This window comes from Anas acuta, chromosome 25 (assembly GCF_963932015.1).
Source record: "Anas acuta chromosome 25, bAnaAcu1.1, whole genome shotgun sequence".
NCBI lineage: Eukaryota > Metazoa > Chordata > Aves > Anseriformes > Anatidae > Anas > Anas acuta.
Window position 1 is genome coordinate 1,595,124 of NC_089003.1, and position 11,561 is coordinate 1,606,684.

The 11,561-nt window shown below is 39.9% G+C and overlaps 1 long non-coding RNA gene across 1 annotated transcript; it reads left to right on the top strand.

The window, feature by feature from the left end:
- The first annotated feature begins 66 nt into the window (after nucleotides 1-66).
- On the top strand, nucleotides 67-7,145 carry LOC137844470 (uncharacterized). Its single transcript, XR_011089919.1, has 3 exons — nucleotides 67-773; nucleotides 4,694-4,935; nucleotides 5,597-7,145. It is a non-coding gene; the product is annotated as an uncharacterized lncRNA (long non-coding RNA).
- The last annotated feature ends 4,416 nt before the right edge of the window (nucleotides 7,146-11,561 follow it).

The window sequence follows — 11,561 nt, forward strand, 5'->3', positions numbered from 1 at the left end:
TGAGGCGGCGCGTGCGGCCGCCATTCCCTCAGCCCCCTCAGTCTCCTCTGGGGTCTTTTTAGGGTCCTTTTAGGGTCTGAGGGCTGTTTAGAGCTCCATTAGGTTTTATTAGTTTAGTATCCGTTCTTTTTGCTGCTGTGGCGATGCCTGCCTTCATCTGCCCCTCTTCATTTGCCCTGCCTTCATGCTTCTGAGGGTTGGGCTTGTTGTTGTGAAGTGAAAATGCACAAATAGTTCTCATCCTTCGTCTAATATAGGGTCATAAACCACCACAGCACTTGGGGCAGCAGGGCTTTTAAAGAGAGGCTTTCCCCCACTGTGTGCAGTGAGAATTTCTTGCCAAGGTTTGGGGAAGATTGGTTTCTCAAGGCAAAGCCTTAATTTAAACCTTTTTAAAAGCAAAAGGGATTATAAAGCAAGTCTGTCTTGTAGCTGCCATTAAGGGGTTTTAATACAAAGCTTAAAGGAGTACCTACAAGGAGGTTATGAAGGAAAATGAGTCAGGCATTTCACAGTGATATGTGGAAGGAGGGATGCAAAACAAAAGTCAAAATGAGAGATCGAGGCTTGTTATAAATTGAGCTTTCACCATGGTGAGAGTCAAGCATTCAAACAGGCTGCCCAGAGAGGCTTCGCAGTCTCCATCCTTGGCAGTTTTCAAAGCCTGTTTGGATAAAGCCCTGAGCAGCCTTGGCAGATCACGCCGGTGACCCTGCTCGGACAGGAGGCTGGACCAGATGACCTCCCGAAGTTCCTTCCAGCCCAAATTACTGGTAAACCTTTTCTCTTGTATACACGTGCCTTCTCTTGTTCTTATTTGTAATGGTTTGCAACCAGAGGAGGCACAATTCTCAGTGTTAGTAGTCCTTAACTAAACACCTATACAGATTTATCCTGAGCTAGCCTTTCTTTCCTGTCTTTCAGTCTCGTGTTGGAGTGAATTAATCCAGCTGCACAAATAAACACCCCCATAAACAAGTTATCCAGGTATTTATAATATAAACACTATAGAGCTGACCTAGAATACAGAATGCTACCAACAATGCAGTAGGAGGTAAATTTAAAGGAGGGTAGGAGGCATACATACCTATATCTATATATGTTGGTGGATTTAGCAAAGGTAAACCATGTTCTGTGTTACTGTCCTACATACTGATAGTAGCCTATTACAGCTTCTGAGGCATTCAACACCAGATTGTGAAATTGTAGTTTGTAATGAATATATTCCCACTCTGAATATGTTTCCACTCTCCTAAGCTTATCCTGCACCATAGAATAGCAGTCCTTTGTCAGAGACTCAGTGGCTTTTTATGGGGCAACAACTGATGTGAAAGCTGTGAATGAAATTGGAAAGGCATTGTAGTTAATTTTACAATGTATAATACATATCATGACTACTTAAACTAAAAACGCACACTCGTTTTATTCCTGACTTCATTCTCAGGTGAAAAATGGAGCTTCTCATAGCACAGCCGGTCCTATTTACTCGACTTCTACCTTTGTCCACTACTGACTCGGACAATATTGCCCTTCTCATTGCTAACACTTTCTGCAGTGTCCTGGGTTTTCTTGGCAAGCATCTTATCCAAGTCATGACTGATTTTTGGACCCTGCTTCCTTCCTTCATTTCACAAACTGCTGCCCATGGTGAAAAAACAGCAGGTAATGCTGCATTGTAATGAAGAAATGCTATAAAACTGCTTCGTGGGAAGTAGAGAAATAGTCGTACCACTGCTATTCTGGATACACATTTCTCCTAGAAATTTATTTTTGTACCCTTTCCTTTTTCTCTGTCTTTCAGATTCCCAACATAAACTCTGCATTTTTACTCATGTACTTATTCTTCTATAGTCTATAGCTGAAATGCAGAAGGAAATTTAAAGGACCAGTTTTAGAGAAACAAAAGATCCTCCTCCCCCCCTGCTGCTTAGGTTGAGGAGTTTTCATACCGCTTGTTGTTGGTGTTGTTTGTTTTTAGAATAAACAGAAATGTCTCGTTTAATTCAAGACTGTCCATGCGTCACATGGCAGGAGGGAGGTCAACCTCCTTTGCAGCTGATGACACCCTTCTGACCAAAGTTCTCTTGTTCCCAGGAAGTGGAAAATTAAATTGGGTGATATTTAGATAAATAACTTTAGATAAATATCTATGAAAATGAAGGTGTAATCTCACCTCCTCCATGTGAAAAAGTTATCTAGGGTCAGTTCTGTCCTCCTCAGTGGCAGATACCAAGTGAAATACTGTCACTTACTCTTCACAAACCCTATTGTCTATCTTTAATCCAATTCTGTATTAAAATTACCGGACAGTTCCTAGGTGTTTGCACCTTGAAAATTCACATGGGAGTGCGCTGGTGTGTTCCAACACCAATGTGCATGTGAGAGTACCAAATCCTCAAATGCATTCACTGGGGTTATAATTCCTGGTATCACCTGACTGAAGGAGGACAGTTTTTTTTTTTTTCTGCACAAAAAGAACTGGCAAATACTCATACACAAATAGGTTTGCAAGTGTTACTTTTGTGTAAATGTAAGTTTGATTTTTATGCAAAGCTGATTAAACTGATGTCCGTAAAAGAGTTGTGTGCAAGAATTTTAAATAGCTCCTGCTTTTTAATATTCACTTCCCCTTTGGTTTTAATTATTTTGTTCCTACGTTTTCCCTTTCAATTTACTAAAAAATCTAAAAATGTAATTAGAGAGAGGCTGAACTCAGAGAAAGCTGCCAGCATTTCTACACCATGATTAAATGTATCAGCCATCCCTTTAGTGAGAGACTGAAAAACAGGATTCTCATAATTATCTCCCTGTTATCCAGGAAAGAATCTGCAACACGTACGGCTACAGAGTTATTGAAAACGCAGCACTAATTAAAATCTCATATAGGCTTCTGATGATCAGGAGAGTATGAAAACAGTTATTTAATTATTTCCTGTTTTCACTGTCTTTGTTGCAAAAACAAACAAAATCATTCTAAACAAAATCCGTCTCCAATCATTGGGGAGACTTAATGAGGCTTTTATATATGCAACAGTCAAACAAATATTGCAAGTTATTTGATTCACCTCTCCTCATGTCAACGAGAAATCCATAAAACACATTTTCTGTATGCAATGCAAAAGGAATGCTGTGGCATATTCACAAGCAGTAGTGGAATCATTTCTTGGCTTGAGGATATGTTTTTTGTTTGTTTGTTTAAAATTTAAGACAAAAAATCCTGGTATTGCAGACTTCCTATGGTTTCATTGTGAAATAATATTAGCCATTTGAAAATCAAATAGGTTTTATCCCTCCAGTCTGACTTCTGCTAGGGTATCTCCTCCAGCCTCTTGAAAATGTCATGCTCTCACCTAGCCCCGTACAAAGCCAACATTATTATTTATCTTGTCAAAGGAGTCTAAGCTTTGGCACTAGCAGAACACACTAGAGAACAGTAAGTGCTGATATGGTTTGTGATGAAAGGAAAAGCTTCTGAGACACAGGCTGCTTTGAACCAAGTCAGTCTGTGGATTCTCCAGGGAGAGGAAACTGGTGAGCTTTTTCTTCTGCATCCCTTTTCCTCAAAATTTAATTTGCAACAGAATAGCAAGTACTGAGCTAGATAGAGTCCAGTATTCCAATCCTTCCTTTAAGTCAAATATTAATTAAGACATTTTTCAAACTGTTTTACAAATTAACTAACTCCTCAGTATTGCATGGAATAAGAAAATTAAGTTGAATATTACCTGTCCTTTAAAAAATTTTAACAGTGTAGAGAAGTTGAGTGGCTTCTTCATACTAAAATAAAATTATTAAAGTAATAATAAAAAATGACAACATTGGGAACCAGGACGACTTTAGAAACTGGTTGCTTCCAGTTTCAAAGCAGAGATGCAGAAGAGTATAGAAACAAGGTGACTTTTTAGGCATCCAGATTAAAAACTATGACTGAAAACAGTCTTTTTGCAACCAACGTATAATGTTACAGGTGCCAAAATTCTTCAGGTACCACCCTTTCTGACCTGAGAGGTCAGAACCCTCCAGTATCTGGTTACGTATTTGTCAGAATTTGCTTTCCTGACGTAAAAATACTGCAAAGTAGCTTAAGTTAAGCATTGTTGCTGTGATTCAGAACGAGTTTTATTTGTGAGAAGACAAACATTGTTTAACAAGTCTTGACCTCCTTTGGAAAAATTCTGACTTGGGAGATTTTAATTGCAGGGAATCTGTTCGTAGTACTATTTTTACACGTATTGGAAAAGTATCAAAGCTAATTTTTTAGAAGAGGAAATTATACTTTAAAATGCACTATTGTGAGAAAGTGACTCCCAAATGTCTTTGAGTTGGTCCTTTGTTTCTCGTTAGAAGCATCTCCTGTCTTCCCTGATGAGCCTGCTCTTGTTTTCAGTGCTGTTTTGCTTTAAGATGCTTTTGATCCTGTATTCATTAAAACCTGATCCTGCTGCTTCCCACCAGCCCTAATGGTCTGTGAAATTATTTTCCTTTCTCTAAGACGCTGTTAACTCTGCTAGCACCTGCAGAGTGGAGGACCTCAGAACATTGTCAAAAGTCCTTCAATTTATTCAAACCAGCTTTTCTCCACAAACAAAAATTAATCTTCAATGTTATCACAGCAATCTTCCTTAGTAGAGAGGTGGGAATGCAATGGAACAGAGTTTAAAGTTTTTATCACGGCTGCTTTCCCCTTCTGCAGGTACAGAGAGATAATCGAACAAAAGACTTCAAAATCAAGGATAAGATTCACTCCATATAACAGAGTATGAGAGTATGAATGAGCATAAAGGGCTCAAATCGCTGGGAAAAAAAAAAAAAAGAGAGAGAGAGAAAGAGAAATGAATCAGCTAAAAAAAAAGTAAGCAACAATGAAGAGAAGTGATGGAGTAAAGGAAAAATCTAAAAGTGCGTTTGCAGTCTGGACCTTGCAGGAAATAACAGGTATGGAAAAGCTAGGATTTTTAAGGATTACACAAATTAAGATTTTTTCAATTACTTAGCTAACTACTTACGAATCCTGAAGCCATCTTGTTTTATTTACTTTTTATGCTAGTAAAAGAGAGGAGAGCTTTCTACATTTTTGTTTTCAACCACAATGATAAAGGTTATTATTAATTGTCACTATACACAAATTCTACCAAGTATTGTGTCTTAAACAATGGTCCTCTAGAACATTCTTACAGAGCCAAACAGCTCGATCTTTACTTACGCCTTCTCATTAGCGAAGTCCTGCAATGACTGTTATGCCATTAAGTTACTGCAACCAAAATGGCAGCAAAGTGGATTCAGATTGTTTAATTTCATTAGAAATTACAGTTACTACATATAATTATTTTTTCTAGAAAAGTTGCTTCAAAACCAAGCATTCAGAAGCCACAAAAAACAAAAGTAACTTCTCTCTGTTACATCTTGCTTCTCTCATATACAGCTGCACACTATAGTCTTTAACTGTACGATCACATTATCCTTAACCTGATTTCCTAAGGAGACCACGCTTATCTTGTTTGATGTTCCCATCCTGTTCCTATCCTCCTACACCAGCCCTCAGTAAATTCTTATTCAGCACTGCTCCTTTTTTTTTTTTTTTTTTTTTTTTCTTCAGGACTATGCTGTCCCTTACTGTGACTGGTTAAGCCTGCAGATGACGAAATGAAATGTTGCATTCTGTATGGCTGCCTAAGTTTTATGTAACTCACATTTGCTAAAATATTTACCAACTGCAAAATCATTATTTATTTTTTTTTCCTGGGCATTTCAATTATCAGGTAATGGTGTCTTGCTGCTTAGAAATATTAATGAAACCACGTTAAGCAGTACCCCAGTGATTTTAAGTGGAATGTAGGCAGAGGGGGGGAAAATCACAGAATTTACCAAATCAGAGAAAATAAAGCTTATGTAGAAACTATGCACTAATTTAAAGTGCTCAACTTGATAAACTTCAGGCCTTGTTACTCGGGGAAGTCGGTCGTTCAGTTGTGGTCAATGTGATGAGATCAGTTTTAGATCTCTCCAGGTGCAGCTGTGAACACTCCCTTTTTGCAAATCTAGCCCAGCTGTTCATACAAAAATGTAAAACTGCCACTAATCAGTTACACACTTGAGGTCGGGGGATTGCCACACAGCTCCTAAAGCAGGAGCAGAATCTGCTCACCAAGATGGGTATTGTTTCTTAATCCTGAAACCACAGTTTTGTTTTTCCTGCCGCGTTCACCGTAAAACTAATTAACAAATTACAGCCTACCACATTCGCTAAATGAGATCTGCGAAGACCTTGGGAGAAAGTCACACTACAGTTCTGAGAACGACTTAAACAAGAGGATGAACTTGCAAATTTGTCTCAAAAGCAGGGCCAGCTCCTCAAAGCTGATGACGAATAGGAGAGGTGATATTTGCGTGGAAAACAGTTTGCATTGTTCTGAGAAGTGATTTTACGAAGTTTAGTTAATGAATGTCAGGCTATCAGACTGCCAGAGGATATAAACTCAACTGCTTGCTTTTTCCACTACCACAGAAAATGGAGACAATGATTGCTACTGTTGGAGTGTACGTCAGGGTTGAGATTTTATTGCCTTGTAATGTTTAATTTTAGGTGGGAGATAATCCTTTGGAGGACAGATTCTTCTACCAATGGAAAGAGGCTATTACAAATGGGCCTAGCATGCTCTCTGTTCATGTTCCAGAGCCACTGCAAAATTCCTTACTGCTGCCTTGTGTAAAAGCCTGCATTTAAAAGGAAAATGAAAACAACATCTGATGAAAAGGTCCCATCTGCAGAAATACAACCTCTACGTCCAACCATTACAGAAAGCTTTGCTTGCTGTCCCCAAAATTATGTAAACCTATTAAAATATTTCACTTTCCACGCCACTTTTCACGTTTTAGTCAAGCAGAAGACTTAAGTCTTCATTCAAAGTGATGGAAGGTTTTCATGACCAACCCATCTGGATTTTAATTGTTAGGGATTCTTTCACATCTGGTCTATGCTCTTAGAGAACGGCTCTTAGGACTGACTGATGCTGCACATTTGTGCTGCTCTTGGAGTAACTGAGGAGCAAGTAAAGGACCTGACCCTAATGGAAGGGAAAGAAGAAACCCATACATTGCACCTGACCCCCCTGCCCCAACAGCTTTTTGTTGTTGTTTTGGTTTTGTTTTGTTTTTTCTTCATTTTCCCAGCAAAACTCCTCTGCTAAATGAGTCAGTATTTCAACATGTACCATACGGCATATGAAAAACATGTTGTCTTCAGAAAACTTTTATTAAACCAGGTTAATTGTTCATAAAGTTTTGGAAATGGACCATTAGCTTCACTAAGAATCTGAACCTTGCTGATTAAGAATATATAAGAGGTGGCCAGGAGCCTGTGTGCATATGCAAATACAAACAAGAGAATGACAGCGCAAGCACCCTAGGAGAGCATCAAAAGCAGGGGGAAAAAAATGACTATTTTCACTGCTGATTTAATCCTGCAGCCTTGAACGCAATCCTTGTTTTATTTTTTTCCTTAAAATACTTAAAACTGTTAACACCTCATTGCACAGTGACATCCAGCTGGAGTAGTTTCAGTTTGAGGTAATTACTGTTCTGCCCGTTCTTCAGATGCATCCCACACTCACCGTTGCCGAAATCGTTAGTTATGAACTGTAAATCCGAGTGTGAAATTTGGTTATGAGAATATCCATTTCAAATGCACATCCTTTCCCTGCTGCCCTGACAGGCTTTCCATGTGCTGAACTGGGACTCTAAAGCTTGCATGTATTTTCCCTGACAGCTGCTATTTTGATCCTCATGTACTTTTCAGTCTGAGAAGTCAGAGAGGAATTCCTGTTTCCTTTGCAAGAGCGTATGGAGGCCTGCAGGTTAAGCTCACAATCACCAAATTGTAACTACGTGGCACAGAACAACTCCCCTCTTCTTGAAGAATTGGTTTCTTTTAATGGCATCTTTAAATTTGGTAACTCATTGCTCTCAAAGCACTACCAATAACTTTGTTATCTCTTAAACTATTGCCATTTGAGCAGGAGTCTTTACCATCCTGCGACCACCAAATTACCAGCATTAAACAATCACATACGCTTCTACAAAACACATGCACATACACTACCACCTAACTTACTCCGTATACTCTCTAAACATTTTATATTTTTTAAACATCTGTTGATGCAGTTGCAGAGGGAGCTCATAAAGCCAAGGAAGATGAAAGGAAAAGGAAAGCAGCTGCCAAGTTTTCCCCCCTGCGGATGCCATGTCTCAGTTAGCTATGAAATAAAACTTCACCTTTCTTAGCTGATACATCAACGAGTTCCTCCTGGAGGGACAACAGGCACAAACACCGCAGCAATGTAATCTGCTGTTTATTCTCAGTATGTGCATGACTTCTCATCTCCCTGGAACCACCAAGAACTGACAAGGTTCCTAGGAGAATTCTGGCAGAAATGTTTTCGAAAACATCAACTGTGATGCCCATGGCTGCTGCTGTGCAGGAAGCCAGCTATTTGTGCTGCATGAGGACAAGAGGACATGCAGGTGCCCACACGCTTCTTTATGCATCTGCTGCTTGTAATGAAGGGCTGTCCTGCTGAACAGATCATCTTCATGCTCCCCACAGCTTTGCTTCAATCTAGTCTCTGCTGATGGCTTAAAAATTAAGCAGAATAAAAATGGAGGAAGCCCATGATTTCTACGTTGTATTTTTACTGTAAGTAAAAGACCAATTCTATTGAATTCTTTGGTCTAGAAGTACAGTTCTATTGCTAATTAGACAAGGACCATTTTTTTTTGTTGTTTTTCTCATATTTCTTGAAAATTATTGAAAGAAGAGTTCCCCCTGCTGGTAACTGGCTGAGTCATAAATGGGCTCAGGGCTGGGACACTGGACCCATCAGAAAGAAGAGAGGAAGACGGAATGGTTTCATAACTTCCTTGACCTTTGTAGTTTGCACTTGCAGGGCTTTGTCTAAGGCACTTCATAACTCTGTCTCCTACTCAGCTGATTTCCCTTCCTCTTTACTCAGAGAAAGACTGCTCATCTGCTAATGGAGAAGCAAACCACCAGCACTCCCTTTAGTAACTCCTTGGTAAGTCACCCCAAACTAAAAACATTACCAAGCTGGTGTTCAAAGCATCTACCATCCTGGCTGCAAAGGGCGAGGGTTTGTACTTAAGATTCTCATTTTGGACAATATTTCAGTATCACAATACATTTTTTCTTTGCTTGCAGCTGGGGAAAGAAAAAAAAAGTGACAAATCAAGCACACAGAACTAAAAAGAAGTGGGGTTTTGTTCTGAATGGTACTGGATTTGCATGTACTTTCTCTCAGGTAAACTGGAAAATATCTAAAAGAGCTGAGGCACACACAATCTGAGGTAGCAGAACTGGTGATGCCCAGACTGTTGGCAGAGAACCTGGGTGCTGTGCCTTAATCCTTGGAACCACTGAACTGCTTCTAGATGCACACACTGCCACAAAACACTTCCTTCTTCCAACAAACAAAATATAACTGGACAGCAACAATTAAGTTTAGGATTCGTTTGCACAGCTGTACCCGAGATGTTATGCAGTATCTAGGAAAATTAAAACAAGCTCTGTTGATGCTTTGTAGATTACTGATCTCTTTGTTCAAGACAGGAAGCCTTTTGTGACACTTCAACAGAAATTCAAGCATTCTGCTTCAATCTCTGCCTTCTGCCCTCTGGTTGAAGATACTGACATTATTTATAGAAAAAAAAGAAAAAAGAACAAAGCCAAAAAAGCCTATTAATAGATAGATATTAATGATCTAGATAGATAATAATTAATTAATTAATAGATATTAATGATCTAGAATAAAGATCATTATTCTGCAACAGGTGCCTCCAAGAAGAGTTTACATTTCTAATAGGAGAATGTAGGGCAGGGTGAAAACTTTAACAGAGCCTAACCCAGTTCCTTTGGAGTTTACCCGTCTTTACCTAGAGACAGCTGAACTCAAGCAACCAAAAGCCACCAGCAGGCAGGCTTCTGAGAACGTGGTAACCAGTCTGTCACCGGGGAGAGCTATTACAGCAGTCCTCCTGGCAGCTCAAAGTTGGAGACCTGTTTTGTGGCAGCGTTGTTGAAACCATCCAAGAAGAAAAGCCAGTGCTGATTTGAAAATAGCTTCCTGAATTGCTTCTGTAGCCTCCTCTGGGATCTCGCAGTACACGAGTCTGGAGCAGAGACAGCAAGAGAGCTGTCCAAGGAAATCCGAAGGGTTCAGACTTGAGGTAGGTACAAGAGCAGCCTTTGTTTTAGAATTTCTTATTGACTTAAGATTTGGAGGTGCAGCAAGAACCAAGTTGGAGCCATCCCAGGAACAGGCTTTAGAGCTAAACTGGGTCAAGGCAGCTTCAGAAATCAGGAGAGAAAAAAATCTCCTTTATTTTCTTTCTTCTTGGCAGACTGATCTTTAAATCTGTGCTCTGAATACAGACAAGTTGAAGATACTGGTAAAGACAAATCTTGGCTCAGAAAATAGGCCCTAGAAAGCTCGCAGCTATTTTCTTTCTGCAGGTCCTCCAGGCTGCTGCAGTGTGGGGAAGGGGACAGAGCTGTGCATGTGACCAAAGCATCCCTTAAGCCTACAGTAGCTTCTTTTCAACAGTTAAGAGAACAACTAGCAACACAAAGATTGGGTTCTTTATTTTTTTTAAAGACACCGTCTCTCCTAAAGCTACACTTAAGACCTGGGGCAAGAGGGGGAAAACAGTGCAGGGAGAGCAGTCTTCCTAGCCCAGAACTAGCTCGCAAGTTACCTCCTCCTGCCCAGTCCTCAAGAGGCAACTTGGCTTGAGATGCTGCAAAGAAAGATCACTGAGAACAGGCTGACAGAGCAGTGGTGAAAGGCTGCTGCTGTCTCAGTCCCTCAATTTCTGATCGTCCACTTTCTCAAGAGCTTTGCTCACTGAAGAATTACTGCTAACAAGCAAGTCTGCTTCTGTGGAATCAAACCAGAATGAATCCATTGTATTTGGAGCACGCACTCTGGAGCAGAGCTGCAGTTTGGAACAGCCATGAGGATGTTAAAGGATGGTATTTCTGAACGGAGTTTTCATGATGATCACATGGAGGTAGATGGCTGGGGGAGTACGTGATTTACAGTGCATTTTTCAGGTGTTTGCATTTGCACAGTGACAGGGGATCTATTCCTATGTTAGACTACAGGAGGGGAAACAAGTCTGTAAAACTAACAGGATATTTTTGCTGATTTTGGTTACTGAGTTTGAGAACTGGTTAAATTTAAGCTACACCCCTCTATCCCACCAAGTCCTATAAACAGAAGAGAAGATGGTTTTAGGATTAAGACACGGGAGAGAATTAATTCCTACCTATGACACAGTGTTTGTGAACAAGGCATTCAATTTCTCTGCTCCCTTTTATAAAATGTAAATAGCATTCATTACCTTAGAAATACTGTGAAGGACAAATCTTCGGGGAAGCTGGAATCTTCATACAGTAGCAGATGCCCGCACATGGTGTTCATCAGGCAGTACTTGTGGAGTTAAGTCACGGAAGCTTTTACTCGAGGATTCTCTACTACTGAGAACAC